At 42.0% G+C, this 25,212-nt stretch overlaps 1 long non-coding RNA gene across 4 annotated transcripts in view; it reads right to left on the reverse strand.

Moving 5' to 3' along the window:
- Nucleotides 1–25,212, reverse strand: part of LOC119860375 — a 122,838-nt gene that overhangs the window by 23,621 nt on the left and 74,005 nt on the right. For all 4 annotated transcript variants that reach the window (XR_006273947.1, XR_006273948.1, XR_006273945.1 and 1 more), the window contains one exon: nt 4,597–4,683. This is a non-coding gene — a long non-coding RNA (uncharacterized LOC119860375). The remainder of the gene's footprint in view (nt 1–4,596; nt 4,684–25,212) is intronic.

A 25,212-nucleotide genomic window follows, 5' to 3' on the forward strand; every position in this document is an offset into this window, starting at 1 on the left:
ATGTTTCATATGGATCATTTCAAAACATTTTGATTTTGACTTTTTTTTATTTTCATATAATTGTATTATAAATTAGCTTAAATTTCAAAACAAAACGTCACTTCAAACCAGAAAAGTGAAAATTTTTCATGCAGAAAAATGTTGAAATGGGAAGTTTCAACAATTTCAAAAGACCCTTTCCTGTAAAAAGTTTTAGTTTCAATTAACCTGAATTTTTTATTTAAAAAAAAAAAAGTGTGATTGGAAAATTCCGGACCAGCTCTGTCTGGCATTTAGGGAAAAAAACTCTCAAATTTTACTTTTTAAACTGAACTTGCTGAACACAGAAATCACCAATAAACAAAGAACACAGAACCTGCCATGGCTGTTTTTACAAGGCTACTTTTCAGACGAGAGCTACAGTTTTACCCCACCCCTACCCCACTTTGCCAGCCATACCAGCCTTCTTTACTCATTAGTCAAATTTTCCTATAGACAACTTTCTGCTTTCTCCTATGGCATCCCTTCTGCTAGGGAAGGGCTCAAAGCAAATTCCTGCAAAGCCTCTACGCTATTTTAACTCAAATCTCTCCTAAAAACTCACGCCTGTGATTCCTATAAAACACTCAACAATGGCCAAGCAACTGGTGAGTTGTGACCGTTGTTTCTTATACTTACAATTGTCTTGTCCTGGAGCTGTCTTCTCCTGTTGTCTCCATTTTTATATGAAGACTATAAGGTCTTTGAGACTAGGACTGTAATATGCATATATAGTACCTGGCATAATGGGGCCCCAACTCCTGTTTAGAACTTCCAGGTACTACCATAATACAAATAATTCTGCTTCAAAATGATTTGTATCTTAATTAATTACCATGAATAGTAATTGTGATGAAAGCTCTATGAGGTGGGTTGGGTGCCCTGCTTCACTATTGTTACTAATTATTATTTGTATTATGGTAGCACATCCAGCCCACAGACCCATTGTGTTAGACACACTGTCCAAATAATGTCCCTGCCCCAGCACTAGCCTACCTTGGTTTTACATGCCCCCACACCCCAAACACCACTTTTTACAATTTATTTTAAACAACAAATGCATAGGATTGTATCTTCAAAACATGTACCTAGGCAGACCCAGGATGTTCTATTTGTAGAACCTTTGTGCTTCCTTTGCATCACAGGGAGTTGCTTTCATTTGTTGCAACTCATCTTATATTTGGATTGTAAGCTCTTTGGAAAAGAGGAGTTGGTACTTTGTATGTGAAGTATCTGGCTCACTTTGGGGTATACAACTAATACCAATACCAGCACGGTGTCTAGAACTGGTATAAAGTGAAAGCAACATAATAATGAAATAAATGATACTGCTAGCAATCCTAGCACAGGGCCCTGGCAATGAAAACTTAGCTAGAGATCCAGGTTGCAGTGCCAGAAATCAGTTTCAAACTCACTCCTAAGTGGCCAGCAAACCCTGGAAAGTGGGCAATGCCACCAAAAAGTAGGGGGTGGGGAAGTGGCCAGTAAATTAATTGGCTCCCCCTGGAGGTTTCTGTTGGAAGAGCTTGGCTGGAGCTGGGAGGGAAGTAAATCTTTCCCTCATCTCCTTCAGATCACTGCCAGCCCTCAAAAGGGGAGAGTCTCCCTTGGGTTTGGTAGGTGTAGCTGTCTCGGGAAGCTGCACATCTGCACTTGATGAGCCAGGGTGGCTGAATTTAGCCCCTGATTTGGAAGTGATTTTACATTGAATATATACCAACTGAGCATTCAAACCTGTCTCTTTAGGATTGCAATTCTACAGCACACATCCAAGTAGCCAACTGACAGTTAATGAAGAAGCAACAATTCTCTCTGGACAGTTCATAACTGGGGCAAAATATACACCAAGGGATTATTGAAAATGTGTTTAATGAACTACCGAAGAGAAACAGAGATTTTATTTAGCTATTAAACATCCAAATGTACAGCATGTTTTTACTAATCAATTGTATTCCATTAATATGATGTGGTTCTCACTGAATTAAATGCATATTTAAAGAATTTTGCTAAAAGTCTTTTCACTTTTATTTATTTATAAAGAACCTTGACTTACATTTTGGGGAAAGAAATCTCCTAAATTTTGTTTTTTGTTAATTATTATTTTTAGCACAATAGTGCAGAGAAACTTCAGTTGATGTCAGGGCCCCATTGTGCTAGGTTTGGTACAGATATCAGGTTCCTATCCCAAAGAGGATCCTGATCATACAAAAGTGCTATCCCCATTTTATAGATGAAGAACTGAGACAAAGTGACACAGTGAGTGCCCTAAGGTCCAACAGGAACTCTGTGGGATGGCCAGGAATTGAACTCAGAACTTCTGAGCCCCTGTCCAGGGCCTTAACCACAAGATCCTCCTTCCTCTATTCTTTAAAACACCATTTTACAGTACCAGAAAGTAGCCGAGATCCTGGATTATGTCTCAACTGTATTTGTGCAGCTCAGGGAAGGCAGTAGGGGTGGAATGTTTATATTTATCCTCCCTTTCCTTCCTCCAGCATAGATGCAGATTGGCAGAAGCATTCTGGGAAGTTTGCACTGCTGTCCCGTATGCAGTACCTGCTGTGTGGAGACTTCACTAGGATTGTGAAACTGGCACTAAATTCCTAAGGACTAAATTCATTCTAATAAAAAAAATGATCTTTATATTCAAGCCACCATTTTGGTAGCATTAAACAACTGCTGGGCTGAGCATTTGATTATATAATGAAATCAACCCAGCTGATTGGGCAGAGAAGGTCAAGTGCTGAGTATTCAAAATACATAGAATCAAAGACTTAGGAAGCATTTATAAGAAAATATCTAGGATTACTACAGACACAAACAGCGGTCAATGCAGCTTGAGTTCAAGCTTTGTCTTCCCTTGTTTACCAGGGAACACATCTTGTCTGGAACTCTATGTTGCACACAGATATCTACTCATTGAATAATGTACTGCAAGTAAACATGTCATTACACTGTGCTTCCACACGTCTGACACATTTTCCATTTGCAGGTTTCTCACACACAATGCCCTGTTCCCCACCATCCTTAGACTAGTTTCTTCATCCAAGGTGAAAAGTCACCACCTAATTACCCATGTGAAAAACACTTGAGGCACAGTGGCTTTGTTAAGGTGAGGATAGGGGAGAGTTTCTTGAGCAATAGCTAATCTATATCACCTGGTAAGGTTGCAGGTATAGTATAGAAACACAGAAGACGGAAGAACTTGGTTCTTTCTAATACCATGTGTGATTAATTTGAACAAGAGTATTGTCAAGCTAGTATTGTACAAGGGTTTTAGCAATGTTAGGCCTCAAACTTCCAGATGCTTCAAGAAAACAAGCTTTGCAGAATTAAACTGAAACTTGTGGTCAGGATGCTCTGCAACCAGATAACACTTTGTGTTGACTCCTATGTACTTATCAAACCCACATTAACCACATTTAAGACCCAATTGGCTACAGGAGATAAATAAGCCTAACTTGTATGATTAACTGACAATTGGCTACAAGGAGATAAGTATGCATCAATTATAAGACTGGGCAATCACACTAACCACATTAACAATGTGGTCCACCCTGATTTATTGGTCTGTTTTAAAACACAGCCAACAGATCAGATAAAAAATATGAAGGCACAGAACTAGGGTGTGTGAGTTGGTATTGGAAAAACCTGACCCACACCCCCTGAACCGAAGGGACATGCACTTCTTGACTCTCTGTACCAGTGCAGAAAAACGACCAACTGAAGGGTTACGTATTTTCAGACAAATGCAGGGTAACATTATGGAGCAAGTTTCAGAGTAGCAGCCGTGTTAGTCTGTATTCGCAAAAAGAAAAGGAATACTTGTGGCACCTTACAGACTAACAAATTTATTAGAGCATAAGCTTTCGTGAGCTACAGCTCACTTCATCGGATGCATTTGGTGGAAAAAATTATGGAGCAAAGAAGTCTGGTTGCTCGAGATGATCTGATCTTAGTTGTACCGATACTGTAGTGTAAAACCAGTAATAAGTGACTGGTGTATGATAGCTTTACATGTACTTGTGCTTATTTTAATTTCCCAGTGTGAGTGCATGTGAGGTTGTCATTCATTAGCTCCTTGATGAATAATAGCTTTACATGTACTTGTGCTTGTCTTCAGTACAACTTGCCCTTTATATTAATCCTCATTCAGTGCTGGTCTTTAATCTTTCTTTTCTTATTTTGTCTATATTGCCTTTATAGCCGAAAATCAATAAAAACTTTTTTTTTCGGAATAATTAGTAGTTTTAATTTATCTCGTACAGGCACCACTCAACCTCATTACATCTATGTTGGGTGGTGGGAAGTAGTGATCACCCAGGGCTTAATTAGGGTCCTGATGTGTCTCTCCTTCTTCCTCCGCACCACGCAGCTGAAGAAAAGAGATCATGTATGAGTCACCTGCCTGATCCTAATGATGCTGTTTACTCATTAGCTCAGAGGAAGGCAAATAAAATCCAAACCCAATGTCACTGCCAAAAAGTCCAAGGTGAATATTTCCTCCCAGCAGTGGAGTCTCAATCAGAACTAGCTGCATGGGGATCATCCTTAAAATGAGACACATTATGATCTTACCTGCTGCCACAACTTGGCTCACAGTGTGCGTCTATTTCACCTGCTTGCTTTCATATGTCTGTCACCAGCTTCCACCATTTCTTGGACCTGAAACAATTTCCACACATATTTATTTGAATTGTTTTTGCGCCCCATTGTGTTTTCCCCCCATTGTGTATTCTCTTTCCACAAATATTCTAGCAAATGAGTTTTACTAATGTGAATACCTGTCAAAAGCAAACTAGAAGTTGGGATACTCAAGTAGTCACAAATTGCATAACTCATTCATAATGGAAAAAACCTGCAGTTTGAAGGTATTACACTTTGCACATGCAATTCAAAATTGCCCCAGAGTTGGCTACTTAAGCAAATAATCCAATCAGAGTCCAAAAACAATGTCATGTGATTTGGGTTGCCAGCCAGCACTGCTTGAATTGCTGTTTGCAAATGCTCTGCGGATCGAGAATAATTCATAAAGAATTTCCTGCCTCATGTTTAATAATGGACATATCTGAGAAAGTCTTAATTTGTTCATGGAAACAGGGAGCAACATTCAAACAAGTTAGTTACTGTAAATTGTCTGCCCTGATCTGATGTTGATTCTTCATTCTTCCAGGCCAGCCACCAAACAAATGCAGCACCATGTGTTCAGTGACAATAAATTTGTCAAACTTTAATTTAAAAAACCACTGAAATTTATGGCTGACAAAGAGAGAGAGGCCTGGTCTACATTTGACTGTTTTACTTCCAGTATGCTTTTACCAAAATAATTATACCAATAAAAGCCCTAATGTGAAGGTCAGTTACAGTGGTATAAAACAGGTTTCAGAGTAGCAGCTGTGTTAGTCTGTATCTGCAAAATGAAAAGGAGTACTTGTGGCACCTTAGAGACTAACAAATTTATTTGAGCATAAGCTTTCATGAGCTACAGCTCACTTCATGGGATGCATGCAGTGGAAAATACAATGGGGAGATTTTATATACACAAAGAACATGAAACAATGGGTGTTACCATACACTCTGTAACAAGAGTGATCAGGTAAGATGAGCTATTACCAGCAGGAGAGCGGGGGGGGGGGGGAGGAGAGGGCATGGAAATACCTTTTTTAGTGATAATCAAGGTGGGCCATTTCCAGCAGCTGACAAGAACATGTGAGAAACAGTGTGGGGGAGGGGAATAAACATGGGGAAGTAGTTTTACTTTGTGTAATGACACGTCCACTCCCAGTCTTTATTCAAGCCTAAGTTAATTGTATCCAGTTTGCAAATTAATTCCAATTCAGCAGTGTCTTGTTGGAGTCTGTTTTTGAAGTTTTTTTGTTGAAGAATTGCCACTTTTAGGTCTGTAATCGAGTGACCAAAGAGACTAAAGTGTTCTCAAATCAGTGGCACTGCTATGGGTACCCGCATGGCCCCACAGTATGCCAACATTTTTATGGCTGACTTAGAACAACTCTTCCTCAGCTCTCCTCCCCTAATGCCCCTACACTACTTGTGCTACACTGATGACATCTTCATCATATGGACCCATGAAAAAGAAGCTCTTAACGAATTCCACCATGATTACAACAATTTCCATCCCACCATCAACCTCAGCCTGGACCAGTCCACACAAGAGATCCACTTTCTGGACACTACGGTGCTAATAAGAGATGGTCACATAAACACCACCCTATATCGGAAACCTACTGACCGCTATTCCTACCTACATGCCTCTAGCTTTCATCCAGATCATACCACACGATCCATTGTCTACAGCCAAGCTCTACGATATAACCGCATTTGCTCCAACCCCTCAGACAGAGACAAACACCTTCAAGATCTCTATCATGCATTCCTACAACTACAATACCCACCTGCTGAAGTGAAGAAACAGATTGACAGAGCCAGAAGAGTACCCAGAAGTCACGTACTACAGGACAGGCCCAACAAAGAAAATAACAGAACGCCACTAGCCATCACTTTCAGCCCCCAACTAAAACCTCTCCAACGCATCATCAAGGATCTACAACCTATCCTGAAGGACGACACATCACTCTCACAGATCTTGGGAGACAGGCCAGTCCTTGCTTACAGACAGCCCCCCAACCTGAAGCAAATACTCACTAGCAGCACACACCACACAACAAAACCATGAACCTATCCTTGAAACAAAGCCCGTTGCCAACTGTGTCCACATATCTATTGAGGGGACACCTTCATAGAGCCTAATCACATCAGCCACACTATCAGAGGCTCGCTCACCTGCACATCTACCAATGTGATATATGCCATCATGTGCCAGCAATGCCCCTCTGCCATGTACATTGGCCAAACTGGACAGTCTCTAAGTAAAAGAATAAATGGACACAAATCAGACGTCAAGAATTATAACATTCAAAAACCAGTCGGAGAACACTTCAATCTATTTGGTCACTCGATTACAGACCTAAAAGTGGCAATTCTTCAACAAAAAAACTTCAAAGACAGACTCCAACAAGACACTGCTGAATTGGAATTAATTTGCAAACTGGATACAATTAATCTAGGCTTGGATAAAGACAGGGAATGAATGTGTCATTACACAAAGTAAAACTATTTCTCCATGTTTATCTCCCCCCCACCCCCCACTGTTCCTTACACGTTCTTGTCAGCTGCTGGAAATGGCCCACCTTGATTATCACTACAAAAGGTCCCCCCCGCCCCCCCGCTCTCCTGCTGGTAATAGCTCATCTTACCTGATCACTCTTGTTACAGTGTGTATGGTAACACCCATTGTTTCATGTTCTTTGTGTATATAAAATCTCCGCACTGTATTTTCCACTGCATGCATCCAATGAATTGAGCTGTAGCTCACGAAAGCTTATATTCAAATACATTTTTATTGTCTAAGATGCCACAAGTACTCCTTTTCTTCTTTCAGTGGTATAAAAGTGCTTTATGCTGGTATAGTTTATTTCCCTTCCCATACAGGAATAGATATACCAGACTACAGCATCTCTCTACTGATATAACTGCATCCACATTGTGGGGAGGAGGGGATTTGTACAGCTTTAACTATATTAATTAGTATAGACAAGGTCAGAGAGATAGTGGGTGGGAAATGGGGCACTGGTACAAAGTGGGACATATTTCTTGACTTTATGATATTGCTAAAATCCTATTTCCAAATCCAAATAAATAATATTCTCATGTCAGACTGCTGAGTCCAAATCTCTATGTTGAGACCTGTGCACAGCCCTGCTTGAGAATAAAACCATAAAAATGTCTTATATTTATACAACATCTTTCCTCCCAAAGGATCCCAAAGGGCTTTTCAGATTGTCTATATTGAAACGCAGCCACCTTTGGGGTGGAATGAGCAGCTATTTAACAGCAGACACCAACACTCCACAGAGTGTTAGGACAGGACATGGATATGGTTTGTTTAAAGGGCAATTACCTTTTTATTAATCTTTTATAGCTGCCTTTGCATCTCAGCAGTTTTTAGTATTGATAATGAAAGCAAAGAGAATCATTTTGCTCAAATACTGCCAATGGTTATTTCCCATTCTCCATGGAACCCTAATTTTAATCAATCAATTTGGAGGCCAGAGGGGTCCATAGAGGGAGTATAATCTCATTTTTCTGTACTTAATCTTAAACTTCAAGAATAGTCTCACTATTTGTATGCATGATCTTATTGTTAAGAGCAATTAAAGAATAAAAACCTACATATGTGCCTATAGAGAAATTAGCATTAAGAGGTTAAGTGTCTGTACAACGCTGCAGAATGCAGTTCATATTCGCAGGAGGATTCTACTAAATTGTTTGGACAAACTGAGTAAATGTCAGTGGGAATTCTGACATTGTGCATTACATTAATCTTCATAACTACTAATCCAGATGTGTACATATGTTTCTGGGATGCAGATTTTTTTTTAAGTTAACCTTTACAACCCAATGTTTTTTTTTAAGAGAGTGAGAGGCTTTTGGTAGCCATAATTACTCCTGGTTATTTACTCTGCTTAGGGTGGAGGTATATCATCTAGAAAAAATGCACTCTTCTTCTTACACTGGACAGGCCCATTTCTCTGGTCAGTGGGTGAATGTAGGCATCAGCACAGTGAAAGTAACAAGAGTCTGGCCAGTTTCTATGCTGCCTATTAGCCTACTGAACAGCTACAGAAGTATAGACGTAATGCCCCTTTGCTGTCATGAGAGGCTCCCTTTGTGGGAGGGACTGGGAAAAGACAGGAGATGAGACTCCTTTTTTTGCTATAACTCTCCACTCTTCTGTCCCCCAACTCACCCACCCAAAAGAACTCTGAGGCAAAACCAGCAAGATGCCGATCAGTTTCATGGGTGCTCTTCCAAAAGCCACAGGGCAGCAAGAGATCGGAGTAGAACCTGATTTCGCTGTGGGATGCCTGCCTGGAAGGTTTCCCATTCCTGATAGTGGCTTGAGGGTGTAATGTAATTGACTAGATGCTTGTCAATTTCACTCTGTTTCTTCCCTGATAAACTAGGAGCAACACCAGAAGGATCCAGACCGGAGGATGGTCCAACCCTACTCCAGACAGATGGGAGAGAGGGAGGGAGAGAGAATAATGTCCCAGGAGGGGTGTGGGTGGATAGAAGAATGTTCAGCATCTCCCTAATAGTGGCAATGGACTAGGGGGGAAGGCAGAGAGATTTCCACCTCTCATCCTTACAGCAGCCTGCAGGCCTGGACGCTTCCACACACCAACCCGAGGCAGCTAGGATTAGTTTCAGTATTATTTAAAATGACACTTTCTATACAGCCCAGGATCAATGGCAGCTCTAAGGCCAGGAAGAAGCCAGGATTGGATCTTAGGCGTATCAGCTCTCCCATTCCCTGACTATTTCTCTTTCGCTCAGCAAAAAAGGAACATGACTTAACTAGACAATTCAAAGTGTACCCAGCTCCTTATTTTGCCTAATAAAGTCAGTTGCTGCTTCCATCTAAGTAACTAGTAGTTACTCTTCTGATGATATAGGGAGAACAAGTAAAAGTTTCCCAATGATAGGAGTGGGAAATATGATCAGGCACGGTAAAGTTAGTAGCAGGAGGTAGTCAGGGAAGTTTAGGAGACACAGAACAGGAGCACTCTCCTATAAAGGCAAGTGATCCTTGTTCCTATACAGCCAATTCATTACAGACTGATGTCAGCTGGAGTCTTTTAGACTAATGACAGATGGATTGGGCCCACGCATAAGAAATATTCCTGTGAGTAATAGTTTGTATTGGGCCCCCAGGGTTTAAAAGTTCTTGTATATTGACTGTGTGTGTGAATGCACGCATGAAAGGGAGAAAAAGAGGGAGGGGGTAGATGGTTTGTAACTTCCATATGGGGAATATATTTCACCTTTCTTTGCACAACAGTTATATTTAAACACATCCAACAAGCCTGAAAAAGGAAAAAAAAAAAAAAGACAGTTCATGATATTTAAACTATGTAATTCAATGTACCATACATTTAATGAAAATGGGTCTATTTAATAGTATTTCAATAGGGTTTAGTTTTGAATGCTGTTCTAAGGATACATATAGTATATTTTATGAAATGTGTTAAATCTATATTTGTTTATGAATCAGCCACGTCTGGATTTATGTATAGTGCTTTCCTTTTAGGAATTGTGTACATGGTCACTTGAACTGAAACAACTTTATCTGTTATACTTCACACCTTTGGTTATTTCAACGTATGTCTCTGTGCAGGCACTTATTTTGGTATGAGAGTGCCTTTACACTGATTTAGGTAAGCGGGTAAGGAACTAACTTAAGTTATACTGAAATGGGGCACTCAGACTGAAATAAAACAAAATAATTAAGGGTGTGCACTACAACCAATATAGTTATTTCAATTCCATTTACTGTGTAGACAAGCCCTTAGATCAAGTGATGTATGAATTCAGCTGACTTAAGAGTGATCCACACCCACACTTAAACAGTGTGCATAGAGGGCAATGAACAGGAGGCATTCCATAAATTACTTTTTCTCCAATTAAGGTCATATTAATTATTGTTCCCTAGCACCTATAAGAACATAACATAAGAATGGCCATACTGAGTCAGACCAATGATCTATGTAGACCAGCATCCGGTCTTCCAACAGTGGCCGGTGCCAGATGCTTCAGAAAGGATGCACAGAACATCCCCTCTCACCCAGCTTCTGGCAGTTAAAGGCTTAGGGATACCCAGAGCACTTCTATACATAGCACTTTTCACCCATATATCTCCAAGCACTTAAGTATCATTATCCCCATTTGACAGATGGGTAAACAGAGGCACAGGGAAATTAACTGATTTGCCTTAAGTCACACACCAGAGTTGGGAACAGAACCCCAGTTGTCTGAATTCCAGTCAAGTGCCCTATCCCAACTCAGCTGAAACCAAAACTTTCTCATGCCTGAAAAGAATGCCATGAAAATATTGACAGACTTCATGCAAAATATTCACAACAAAATCTGAAAACCACTCAGTGGAGGGATTTACCCTTGGTGTCACATTTGTAAAAATTCTGATTTCTTGGAAGACCTGTACATTTTTGCTATTTTTTTTAAATGGCAACTAGGACCTTTCTCTGCATGAATTTGAATTCACCACATTCAAAAAAAAGTGTTCATTTTCAAATGAAAATTTCATGAAAAATGAAGTTTCTGAAACAAAGAAATTGCTGAGAACAAAAAACTGAACTTTTAATTATGTAGCAAAATTCTGAACCAAACACCTTGTCGTTTTCCAACACTATGGATCACACTGTAAATAAGAAGGCTCTGTCCTCAATATATGCAAAGAGGTTGATTACTTCAGTAGGTATAAATGTTTAGTGTTCAGGAAGAGTTCCATATCAGCAGCCTGTATTACATTGTAACATATATCTACTGAGCATCTGTGTCATACAACGTAGGTCAATACTAGGAAGCCAGCCTCAAGTTTTCAATCTGAGGGCTTGATTCTGCAAAGATTTGTGAATGTGCTTAACTCCATGCACTGAGCATAATTCCACTGATTTCAATTAATCTGCTCACTATGGAAAGCTAGGCAGGTGCGCAAGTCTTTGCAGGATGGGGGCCTAAATAGGGTAGACAATAGCTCAGACACCCACACTACCAGGCGCCAGATTCCCATCTGGTGTAAGTTAGAGTAGCGCCATTGGTGTCAAGTCTCACCAGCAGAGAATCTGGTCACAGAGGAGCAGGGTGTGGAGGGATCAGTCTCAAATGGTGCAGAGGTTTTTTTTAGACAAGATTCATGTAGATGGTGACATCCAGGCTCATATAAACACACACGTATATACAGACAATTAAAGAGAGAGTGAAGACCTCTGTTTATCCATGAAATGCATACAACTGCCCTGACTACATGCCTCAACCATGCCCTAGAAGAACCACAAAACCCGTCATATTAACTGATGTCTCTGTTGGCCATCACAGCCCAATGGGCAGAGACTGGATGGGCAGAGACTTTGCCCCTAGGAGAGCTTATACACTATGGCCAACTCAGTCTCTGTCCATTCTACTAGTGGCCAGCAAGGAGGACAATTACTAAGCTCCCTGTGACTTAGATTTAGACACTGAACTCCAGTTCCTATAAACCACTGAACAACCGTCAGTCGCTGTCAGCACAGGTTGGATTTGAACCGAGTACCTAGTCATCTAGTTTCCCTGAAAGCTTTTATTTTGTCCAAACCCTCTTGCCCATCCCTAACCATAACCTAAGACAGTTTCTTGTGACAAGACAATATAATGGCTTCCAGCCTCTAATTTGTTTTTTGTGATCACTCTTATTGCCCAGGAAGACATTTAGAAAAGGAATCCACATCAGATTCCAAAGACACCACTGATTCCCACCACACCAAAGTTCATCTATTCCCATATGACTCTCTTTTTGGACTGGAAGAGAATCCTTTCATATTGTTTTCACAGTCATATCCTTCTAATTGATGTGAAAGACTGTGGGTTCTGAAATATATTGTACTTCATGTCATAAGTCAATGTGTCAAGAAACGTTTGAAGTCAGAAGTATTGTGATTTGTTTTAAATAACTATTGATTAATGTTCCAGGGTTGTTTTTTTTTTGTTGGTGGTGTTGTTTTAAACACCAGAAACACTCATGTTATGTAGGAGCACATATAAACAAACTCATAAGACTCTGGAAAAGCAACATAATGCTATCCACAGTTCTTTTGAATTTACATAGTCTCTGATTCAAATGATTCATTAAACATTATGGTCTTGATGCAGAAATTGATGGCTGAGGTTCTATAGCCGTTATTATACAGGGGGCCAGACTTGATGATCATAATGGTCCCATCTGACCTTAAAACTTATTTAAATATTTCTTAAGTAATTTTAGTGCATTTAATTCTTTGTGGCAGTATTTTGAGCAGTGGCTGGGGAGTCAAGACTTCTGGGTTCTGTTCCCAGATCTTCCACTCGCTCATTATGAGACAATAAGCAAGTCACTTTCCCTCTCTTTGCTTCAGTATATCAGTGTCATAAGTGGAACTTGTTTAACACCTGCCTTCCTCTTAACGTAAAGCTTAACTAATATTGGTAAGTTTCTCTAAGAAATCTTTTATTTTTATTACCCAATCTTTGAAAGACAGTAAAATCTTGATTATGGGATTCAGTTATCTGACCACCACGCCACCCATACTATTGCCATTCATGGCCAGTGGGATCTGCGGAAAGCGGAGGCCAAGCCCACACCACTTCCTGCAGCTCCCATTGGCTAGGAATAGCGAACTGTGGTCACTGGGAGCTGCAGGCGGCTGTGCAAATGTAAACAAATGGTCTGGCAGCCCGCCATCAGATTACCCTGATGGGCCGCATGTGACCCGTGGGGCTGCAGGTTACCAACCACTGGCTCAGGCACACAAAGTGTGGGATATTTCTTCTCATCTTCTCCAGAAGATGAACACTTAAAAGAGCACAATAAATGCTTTCTGGACAGACTCAATACAACTTTGCATTTGCAGTTGTTCTGAGCCACACTTTCTGCATATGAGCCCTTGTAGAGGCTACATGACACTTCCCAGTCTCAGCTCAGTCTGCGTCAATCATGCCTGTCAGCCACTCAGCACTTATCAGGAGATCTTAGGCCATTTTTACATCTACCCTAAATGTATCTCTCCTCTACTTATGAGTTATAGGACCACCCATTTGCCTGGTATGTATTAGTATTTCACTGACTGATACTATCTTTCACAGAAAGAGATAAGTCAGAGGGAGGAATAAAACTTACTAGATCATCCAGTCCATGGTTCTAACATTGCAGGATTGTTTCTTTACCGTACGTTTTCCAGAGCCAGAGCTTCAGCTGTTTTAACTTGGTGTGGTGTCATTGACTTCAATTGAGCTGCATTAATTTGCACAGCTGTGAATCTGGCCCTTAGTGTTTTTCATTCCCATTTTAAAGGTTCCAAATAATGGAGCTTCCATCATTTTCTAATTCACCTCTGTAATAGGGTGGCAGGTTGCAAAGAGATGCAGAGCTATTCTGCTGATTTACCCCAGTAACCAGATCGAGTGGTTCTCATTAGCATCAGTCAAGAACAAAGAATTAGAGCAACAGAGCTAGAGGAAGAAGAAAGTCCTTCAGGAAGAAGGCCTAATCAGGCTGCTCATGGAAGATCTTGGGGTCAAAGTAGTAGGGGTCCATGGTGCAGTGCCAAAGGTCCTGCTGATACAATGTTAGAGGCAAGATAGGGATGCCACTTGTTTGCAATCCTATTGTTAAGTTGGGAAGCAAAGCAGGTGGGATATATACCACTATGCTAACAAGGAGTTGCACTCAAAATGATCCAGCATCCAATTGCAAATGGTTCAAAATGGTGAGAGGCACACCTTGCTCCCAGCAGTTAGCTTGGATAAGAACTTCAGAATGTCAGGTGTTCCTCTGTGCCTGCAAAATGGGTCCAAATAGGCTCTCTCCCAAGGTTTCCAGTGAGAAATCTTGGGGGGTGAGGGCGCATTATCCAGATTTGATCAAAATTCCTTGAACTGTCCCATTCAGTCTGATTCAAATTGGGGGTGTATCTGAGGCTGGTTTGCATTTTCAATGAGCCTGTTCCCAGTTTCCTAACTGCTTCTATCCAGTAATGCTGGTGAAGTGGCCAGAGGATGTAAGCGAAGCATGGAGCTGCTACACCTCCCATGCCCCACTGACAGTGAATCTGGCCCTGCTTGAAGGAGAGAAGCTCAGTCACACTGGGATAATTGGAAAAAATGCAGATGAGCATGTATCTAACATGCCTTCAAAGAAAGAAATGGAAATTACCTTACATGGCAGAATCAATAAAGACTCATTACCTGCACTGAAGATTAATTGTCTTTAAAGGGACTTGGATATATACAGCCATTCATCTCTTTCAAGATCTTGCATAAGCAGAGATCTTTGTAAATTTCCCTCATTAGCAAATCTATGTTGTGCAAACTAGTTTAAGATGCACAGACAGGCTCAGCAATGGAAAATGTAATATTTCAGGGTCCTCTTTTTGTTTTGCAGCAGGACTATATTACTGGCTCACCCAAAGAAAGACTGATGCCTAGACTTTCCCCAGACACTTATCTGCAAGAGACATTTCATCTTTAAGCCCTCCTCCAATGACCAATAGGGAACAACCCCTGCACACCACAGTTCGCACAGCTTGTTGTTCTAGTACTGTTACACACCATATTGCTGCTCCAGTTCACAGCAACAGCAAGAATTCATGGACAGCATTTCCACTTCTCCATTTTGTAAAACATCACTGGCCTGATTCTTAGTTGTATTGCACCTTACCTCATCAACTACATCTCCACAAAGCAAATGGAAAATGCTACTATAGGTGTAAGTCAGTAGAGAATGCCGATTGGTTTGTGTCTTACACAGGGGAGAAAAATCAGGTCCTACAAAATAACAATGCCTTGGGCCCAAATCCTCAAAGGATAACGCCCATTGGAATCATTAGGAAGTTAGGCCCAGAGCCTTTGGGTTCCTGCTGCACTGGATTGAAACTTAATGATTCTCTTTTCCCCTCCTGCTAACATAACTGGAAGCTGAGCCCCCTTGTGAGAGGGAGGATAGACCACTTGGGCCCCATTCATGCTATAAGCTGTGCACCGGTGGACCCCTCTGCTCACATGGAGCCTCACTTAAGCCAGTGGGACCCTGCAATCTCCCTGTGAGGAGCAGGAGCTTAGTGTCTAACTCTTCTGTTTTGGTGATGCTCCTCCAGCAGATAGGTTCAAGCAGGGGAGTGGAAGTCAGGATCCTGGGCTTGGTTTCCAGCCCTGCCCCTGCCTGCCTCAGAGGAGTTTGTGTAAATGGCCTTTGAGACCCTCAGAGCATTGTACTGCTCCAGATTGTCATAGTCAACCTGGCATCACCGGCCCCATTCTTTACCAGCTCGCCAGTCTGACCCCCACCTCCCAACACACACAAACAGCAAGAAGGAATGGCAAGTGCTTGCTGTCCATGCTCCAAGATGCTAAATGGGCCCATGAAATGCACCCTGGTTGAACAGATGCCTGACTTGGCATCAGAACAGCAGACAGGAACAGCCATTAGGTCCACTACAACGGTATTCAAATGCCTTGTTCTTGGTCTCCCTCTACAGACCAGATTCAACTGTCAGTTCCATTATGTAGCTGAAATCAGACTCTAACCTACGATACTTCCAGGGAGCCCACCACCACAGCATTTAAGAATTGTATAGAAATATTCCATAATGCACTCTGCACAGTAATATTGAAACTGTTTTTAAAAAGGGGTGATAGGAAGCTTTTTGGGGGAGGCAGGTTGGTTCGGGGGTCATGAGAGGCTCTTATTTTACAGAAATTAGTTCACCTATGCCTTACTACTTTCACATATGCTTTCCCCACTTTCCTCCTTCTTACCTTTAAGAATAGTAAAACATTAAACAAGAACAAAATAACCCCACTGACAGTAGGTGATCTGGAGTTTAGTGACAGGAGACCTTCACTCTTGCATCTTGAAGTCTCAAAACAGAGGGGAAAACATGGCTGGTCTCATCCAATTCCCTTCTGAAAAGCTTTGTAGGGTGGTGGTGTTTAATGGCAAATGGATTGCACTGGAGTTCTGCATTAGACTAAGTCAACTGACTAATTAAGAGACTTACCCTCGGGGACAAAATTCAAGCTGCAAACAATTTATTATTTAAGTACAAATAACCCCCTCAAAACATCACCTGCTGGAAAATACTTTGCATCACAACAGAAGGTTCAAACTCCCAGTGAAGAGCATTTGAAAGGCGATGAAGGTGTGCCTAAACAGCAATCAGAGGTCTGATTGCAGCACATGCAGACATACCTGAGCTAGCTTTGATCTAGCTAGATCAAACAATATCAGTGAAGCCACAGCAGACGGCAATGGAGAGAAAGTAGCCTGGCACCTACCAGGAAGTTAACTACCCAAGTACAAACCTGCCCAGGATCCTAGGTATGTATTTGAGCAGTTAGTCCATGTTGCTGTGGCTTCACTGCTATTTTTAGCTCAGATAGGTCTACTCATGCTGCAGTCACGCCACCCAGCTGCAGGGTACACAGATCCTCTGAGAAAGCTATCACATCATATCTTTGGCCTCCACCCTTACAATGGATTTCCCATGAGCAAACCCTTCAAATTGCACACAGTACTATTCAGTTCATGTCTTCCCAGTTATTCCTGCAGCACTGGGGGCTTGGTTTTCCAGTCTGTTGGAAAGAAGAGGATTGTGGATGGTGTTCCCAGATACCAGGCTGATTTTGATTCTAGTCACATTTGCGTAAATCCAAAGTACAACCACTGGTTTCAGCACAGTTACTCTGGGATTAGACAGGTGTAGCTGAGATCAGAATCATGTGCACCCACCAGGAAGTTATTTTCCCTCCACTGCCTGCTCAGACCCAAAGACTGATGATTGGTCTGACTCTCCTCAGATCAGTGGGACCCCAGTTTCAATCTGTTGACTTCAGTGGAGTCATTCTTGACTTCTATTGGTGTAAAGGAGAAAAGGACCAGGCCCCGTGGAGCATAACAACAGTGGTTACAATCCCCTGCTTTCTCATTAGCTGACAACTTTCCAAAACCGTAGCATTTGGGGCTGCAACATTCCTTGTGTGATCTTTGCCCAACATACGGGCACAGGAACTACCTTAATAGGACAGATCAGGTTAAAGGTCCATCTAGTATCTGGCAGTGGCTATTGCCAGATACTTCAGATGAAGGTGTTAAGAACCCCTCTAGTGATCAAATACAGAATATCTAGCCCTTATGGGACATTTCATTATAATCCTCATCCATGAGTGCCTAGCTGGAACACACAGGCAGGCATTGTGGGGCATCACTCTCTACTGGACACAGAACACTTCAGTCTTTAGAGATCTCAAATTTTCACCAGCACTACATTCACTTGAAAATTAAAATAAAATAAAAGGATTCAGATTCAAGTGTAACACCTGCTTAGACAAACTTCTGCTCTCAGATCCAAATAATGTCTCTCCACTTTCAGGCATAGTTATTAATAAAGACGCAGTGCAGGCTAGATTGTGACTTGAGTCACAACCCAGGGCAATGGATGCTGGGTAAGCTGCACCACTTTGAGAGTAGATCTAGGAGGCAAATGTCTCCAAGACATCCCCCAGGACACATCATCACCCTGGAAAAAGGGTAGAGGACTCACTAGCCAGCACAGCCCTTGTGGCTATGTATGGCTCAGCAGGGTCTCCTCATATGGCACCCCCTGCTGACAGTCACTATACCATTCAGCCCCTTCTCATCAACCCTCTATCCACGTCACTTGTAGTCCTACCCCTTCCAGTGTAACACAATCTAATGAATAAAAGTTCAACTCCTCACATCAAGTCTTTGGCCCCAGCTCCAGGGTCCTTGCTCCCTCTCATTTCAGGGCTTTCAAAGGGTCTATCTCCTTATAGCAGGAGGGCTTCATGTCACCTTCTTTCATGGCTGGTAGGAGAACCCAGGCCCTCTGGCCAGCAAATGGCAGGGGCAGAGGGAGGGTATAACCAAGGATCAACCCATACCCCACCCACCTGTTCCAGAGAGGTCTGGACTGCACAGATAGGGCCATAAGGGAGGTTCTTCTTCCCCTGCCTGGGTGTATAGTCCAAATCACCATCTGGAACTCACAGAGCACTTGCCAGGGTGGGCAGCTCATTATAAAGCATAAAGCAGGCCAAGTCTGCTGACATGGAGATGTAATACAAGGAGATGGGGGGGTGCAAAGCACAATTTACTTATAGCCTCAAACTCTCTTAAAAACGATTTAACCGCCCACCATAATGTAAGAGACATGGATACAAAGGAATCCTTCCCCTCCCACACAGAGAAGAGCTACTTTTGCTGTGGTACAGTCTGTACGGTTGCCAAGAGTGCATCACTGCATCCATTTCAAGGCTGCAGAGCACCTTGGAAGTGCAGAATGGGGAAGTGATATCTCTAGCACCCATAAGAAGCTTTAGAAGAAGATTCATTTGAAAAATAATAAATGGTTGGCTAAAATGGCCAGCAGCCAATGAGACATTACTCTAATACCATCCGTGTCACAGCTAGCACAGCTGAACTGGTCATTCCCCAGAGGCACGTATGGTTCGTTGGAAGAGATGCTGCTGCAGAAACACTCAAATCAGGCTTGGCTCCAAATCCAGCCCTACGCACTCAGCCTGTCTATCTAGACTGGTCATGGGGGAGATCAGCCCTGTCAAGGGAGTAGAATTGGAATGAAGGAGTTTCACCAGGCGGTTCTGCGTGGGATGGGGTGAATAGCACTGAATCCAGGAGGAGTTGGCGGAGACTGAGGTGTCCTGGGGTGGGGACAGGAGGCTGAAGCTTATTATAGCTTTATTAGATTGTTATCTCTTTACTGTCCCTCATTGTTGCTCCCACGTTATCTATTTCCTCATCAGGCAGCCAGCAGTATAGATCAGCTCCTATGTTTGTGTTTTTATGACCTTGGATTTGTATCCATAGAGACTATGTTATATAGTCCTCTCCACTCAGAAATGTCAACTCATTAGAGTCTATAGGACCTTTTGGGGATTTTGTCACTCCCTCTTTCCCTAATCTGTCCTCCCTCTTTAATCATAAACTTCCTCCAAAAGTTCTTGTTGTCTGCAGAGCCCTGTGTTTTTCACAGATTTCACAGGGCTTTGGTTATAAGATCAGATGTGTTCTGGCTTGACTTCACATAAGTCAGGTTTCAGTACACAGAGATTTACGCACGTGCAATTGAAGGCTTTAAGTCAGCCCTCAGTGCAAAAAGCTTGTGTGTTGAAGTCTTGCTGATTTGGATGGCCCTACGAAAGTTGACACTAAATATTATGATGGGAACCAGCCGGCTGGCTTTGAAGTCTGCATAGAGGGTCAAAAGACTCAGAACACAGACTTTGGAGTAGACCTGGTCAAAAAATGTCCATCTAAATATTTAATTTCAAAGGAAAATGGGGGGAAAAAAATCTGTTTTCACTGAACTTTTTTTTTGGGGGGGGGGGCGGGTGTCATTGAAAAACCAAGAACCCCAAAACCAAACATTTTTCAGTTTTCAGCAACTGAAACATTTTGAGTTGCATTGGGGACTTTGACAAAAAAAAATGAAATAAATCAAAGAAAACTTTTAACATATAGACATATATATATTTTTCTTTTTGTCGAAATTTATCATGGGAAATGGGGAATAACAATTCCTGACCAGAGTCTGCTGAGTTAGGTCCCCTCGTTAGCCCAACCCATGAGACGCAGATTGTCTTGGGGAGGACCTGAAACAGTTGGTCATTGGTTCAGATTGTCACGAAGTGGATCCATTTTCAAAAGGGCTGAAGCCCAGCTACTCTTCGGCAGTTTTTGCAAAAAATGTATCCCATATTTCACTTTGCAGGTGGAAAAAATGTGTGCAAAAATCTGAATGCTTGTGTTGCTTACAATCTGCTCTGTGCTTTCTACAGTGGCACAAGTACTCAGATTTGTACCCACACTTCCATTGCAGGCACACAACCGAGGGAACAAATTGTATGAGTCCAAATTGCATCTGCAAAAGGAATACTGTCCTTTTGGAAATATAGTCTGCATTCTACACAGGTTGTTACATTAAGAAGAAGCATGGACCTGCAATTCCTGCATACTCACATCCAAATCAGTAAAATCAACAGCAAAGATTTTTACAAATGGGATCCTAAGTAGGGCTCAGAAATTTTCCATTAAACCTTTCGTTTTCCCTCAATCGACAACTGAGTTTTCAATTAAATGAAAATCTTCATGGAAAGCGTTGGCTTTCCTCAGAAATGTTTTAATTTTTTGCTGGAAAACCAAAAACCTAAAAACTCTTTTTTGGCTTTTGGGAGTTTGGGGCTGAATTTTTTTGATTTTCAGATGAAAAGATTTGGGCTTTGGGTTTTGACAAAAAGTCGACATTTTTGGTTGAAAACTTGACAAAAAGTTTTGGGGGTTTTTTTGGTCTTAAATTTCTACAGGGAGGGAAAGAGGGGGGAATACATTTTCTGACCAGTACTAGTCCTAAAGTTCAGTTCCTTAGCTTAGTTTATGCATCTAAATAATTTATCCTTTTTTCAAAAGTGCTGAGCTCCCACTGACTGTGTGACCTTGGGCACTTAGAGATTTTCAAAGCCATCACAATGGGAGTTGTGTGGCTAGATCACCTAGTCAGCTTTGAAAATCTCAGCCTGAAACTCTGTGCCTCAGTTTGCCATCTATAAATTACTATAATAATCTCTCCTTTCTCTCATCCTTTTCTGTCTTGTCTATTTAGATTGTAAGATGTTCAAGGCAGGGACTTGTACAATGGGACTCCAATCTCAGTTGGGGCCTCTAGGCCCTACAGTAATATAAATAAAAAACAGAGAGGAAGCTGTGAAAGGAGCATTTTCAGCAAGGTTAATAAGCATTGACCCACACTGCTGTACCCGATAGTGTTAATAAAAGCAATATCATTTGTATAGCAATACACAGAAAGCTGTACTGAAAACACAACTGGGAAAATCAAGTGCAGCAAAGCTATGGTATATCTATAGATGTTAGAGAGCTTATTCCTTCACCCTCTCACTTCCCTGGTCCTTCTCACATGAACAGAGAGCAACAATACCCGAAATCCAAAAGTGCAAACAATTCTATGTTTATTAGGGTGAACTTCCAGCAAGCTTAAATACAAGGTCCTTTTTCCTTATTTTTGAATTCCAACTTACTAATATAAATTAGTTTGCCCCTAATTTATATAGTAATATTCTCAGCTATACCTTAACCAATCATTTTACTGAAATCTATCTAATCAGTCCTAACATATTGTAACATAATTCTTTAACTAATTATATCCCCACTACCCTAATTAATTTACACCTAGCAAAATTAATTATACAGCAGACAGAAACAATTAGAGAATCAGACAGATTAACAATAGAAAAGTGGGGGCCATAAAGATAAAACATACAGAAATGAGGGTTTCACAACCACGATTATTGAGAAGTGATTTTTTGCCAGACAGGATGCTATCAAACCAAGTTTTCTTTAACCATCTTTGTCTGGAGGTGATAGGCATTATCAGGACAGGATTGTATTCCTAAAAGCCCAATAGCACCTTATTTCAGTGTGACTAGTTTGGAATGTGAGGATGTGACCCTTCGCTTCCCAGTTTATGGCTGCCTCTGTTGCTTAGCCAAAGGCCTTAGCTTAAGAGCAGGGCCTCAGACTGTCACAGTGAGAGAAGACACTTACACAGATTCTTTCTTTCTTTTATACCTCTATAACTAGCTAAATGATAAACATAGCTAAATTCTTAAAGTGTAGGCCTTTACAGACAGGCTTGAATATCTATGTCCTAACAATAGCACTCAAATTATTGTCTATATTCTGTTTCTTTGCTGACAATTGTGAGCAATGCACAACAGGTATGAGTCTAGCAATAATTTCTTGTTGCACTGGTCTTTGGAAAGGATACACAGGCGCTCTAGGGGCTTTCAGAAAGAAAATGAGCTTCCACAGCAAATACTGCATGGATTTTGATAGTTCTCCATCTGTTTAGGGGGCTCTGGCGTACATGTATGTGGCTGCTTGTGCACCACCTCCTAACGGCTACTTTCTGGAATCACAAGTCACTGCCCGCTCTGCCCATGGTGCATTACAGAATCACTGACAGATTTGCCAAGTTCACGGGATCATGTCGTCATTCATTCATACTAAGATCACAGGAATGACCTATTCTCAGGCAAGGCAAGTGCAGGGAGGGTGGCTGCTAGGCAAGTATATATTCCTTTTATGATAATCTTCAAAAGGCAGAATTATTGTGTGGGCCTGCTCAGGGAAGGAAAGATACCTACTACTAAGTATTTTGGTAAAGGGTGCGTATAAAAAGGAGCTAAAACATACTAGAACAGATTGTGCCTGGCTCTGCACAAGTGAGTAAGGTGGGGAAAGGATACAAAAAACCTTCCCCACCAGCCACTGCCAGCCTCCGATGGGCTGCTAGTGCTGTTATCCCCAAAAGGGAACACTGAAGGGAAGGGTCACAGGCTCACACTCTCCTCCACAATAGCTGTTTGATGTACAGAAATGCTGAGCATCCACATATCCCAGTGAAGTCAATGGGAGCTGCAGATGCTCAGCTAGAGTGGTCAGATAGCAAGTGTGAAAAATCGGGATGGGGTGAAGGGGGGGTAATAGGCACCTCTATAAGACCAAGCCCCAAATATCAGGACTGTCCCTATAAAATTGGGACATCTGGTCACCCTGTCCTCAGAACCTTTGAAAATCCGGCCCTAGGAATCTGAGCCAAAGACCATTAGAGCATAGATGCTGGAACTAGGGATGCTGGGGATGCTGCTGCACCCCTGGCTTGAAGTGATTTCCATTACACAAAAGGTTTACAGTTCAGTTCAATGGTTCTCAGCACTTCCACTATACAAATTGTTCCAGCACGCCTGCATTAGAGTTAAAGGGAGTCTTCCAACTGACTTTGGCTCAGCCCCTACACTGTAGCTGAGCTGATGCAGGAAGAGCATATGCTGCACCCACAGGCGCCGGTTTCCTCTAGGCGCTGGGCGTGCTCAACCCCCACTCTGTTCCAGGCCCGCACTGCTTCCCACAGCTCCCATTGGCCACGGGGAGCTGCAGGCGGCTGTGCAAATGTAACCAAATGGTCTGGTGGTCCTCCAGCAGATTACTTTGATGGGCCGCATGGGACCCGTGGGCCACAAGTTGCCGACCACTGATCTAGTCTGACCTCCTGCACAATGCGGGCCACACAACCTCACCCACCCACTTCTGTGATAGACCCATAACCTCTGGCTGAGTTACTGAAGTTCTCACATCATGATTTAAAGAATTCAAGTTACAGAGAATCCACCATTTACACTAGTTTAAAGCTGCAAGTGACGTGTGCCCGATGCTGCATAGGAAGGTGAGCCTCCCCTCCCACAAGGTCCATCGAAAGCCCATAACTCTAGAGCTCTTCCTCTCAGCCCCTTCCAGAATTCATCCATAGCCTCCTTCAGGCTCGAGGACCGAAACTTTTGGTTCCCTTTTTTGGTAAGTTGCTTTGTGGTTTTGTGTGGTTCATTTTGAATGAAAGTAACCCCTTCTGCCTATGACATGAGCAGATTTCACCCAGAGTTGTCTGGCTGTCAGGATCTATTCTCTTTCTTGATCATCCCTTTGATATGTATAGTTCAAAAACCTATAGGCCACAGACACCTAAAGGCATTACATTGTTATTAATATCATCATCATTAATACTAATCCCCATGTACTTACACATCACTTTGCTTCCTTGTAGCCTTGTCTCTCAGGGTTTCGCCTTGAAAATGGCACCTGCTATTGAAACACGTCCTGCCTGTCTACAGAACAATGAAAGCAGAAGTAGAAAGTGTTCCCTTCTGCTGATTTCCAGGGGAGCCCACCTCTGCCTCACCTGTGTGTCTTGGCCTTTTGCAAAAGAATGGGGAAAAATGCACACAACAAGAAAAAAACCTGTTGCCAGATAGGTGTTTTTCCTTTGCGCTGCTGCCTGGATTTCTCTCTCCACACTTCTGTCACATACAAGGACCTGCCAATTTCATTTCTTGTCTCATTTTACAGTAAGATTTCTGACTAGCTGTTCTACCTACCTTTTCCCAGGTGTTACACACAATTGTATAAAGAAAAGGAGTACTTGTGGCACCTTAGAGACTAACAAATGTATTAGAGCATAAGCTTTCGTGAGCTACAGCTCACAATTTTATCTATCTCTTCCTAAAAGTACCACCCACTCAACACTAGAGGGCACCACTGACCACCTATGCTCCTGCAGCAAGGCTAAGTGGTGGGCAGGTACATTGGGCCGGTTTGTGTTTATTTTTAAGCTGCCTCAATCCACTAACCTTACAGCTGATTTTGAATTTCCTCTCCCCTGAAAAGGTGCTTCTCCCCCACCTGTTCCCTCATTCCATCTCAGGGCTGTGGACACACTTTACGTTCTCAGGAGCTTCCCACCCAACAAAGCATTTGGCAAAATCAAAGAAGCCTTCCAACATCCCTTTGAGGTACACATCATTGCCCATTCTTACAGAGCAGTAAACTGTGCACAGAGAGGTTAAGTGACTTGCCAAAGGCCACATAAGATGTCTGTGGCAAAGCCAGGAAGAGAATTCTGATTTTCTAGCATCCAC

The sequence above is a fragment of the Dermochelys coriacea genome, chromosome 8 (genome assembly GCF_009764565.3).
Source record: "Dermochelys coriacea isolate rDerCor1 chromosome 8, rDerCor1.pri.v4, whole genome shotgun sequence".
NCBI classification, from domain to species: domain Eukaryota; kingdom Metazoa; phylum Chordata; order Testudines; family Dermochelyidae; genus Dermochelys; species Dermochelys coriacea.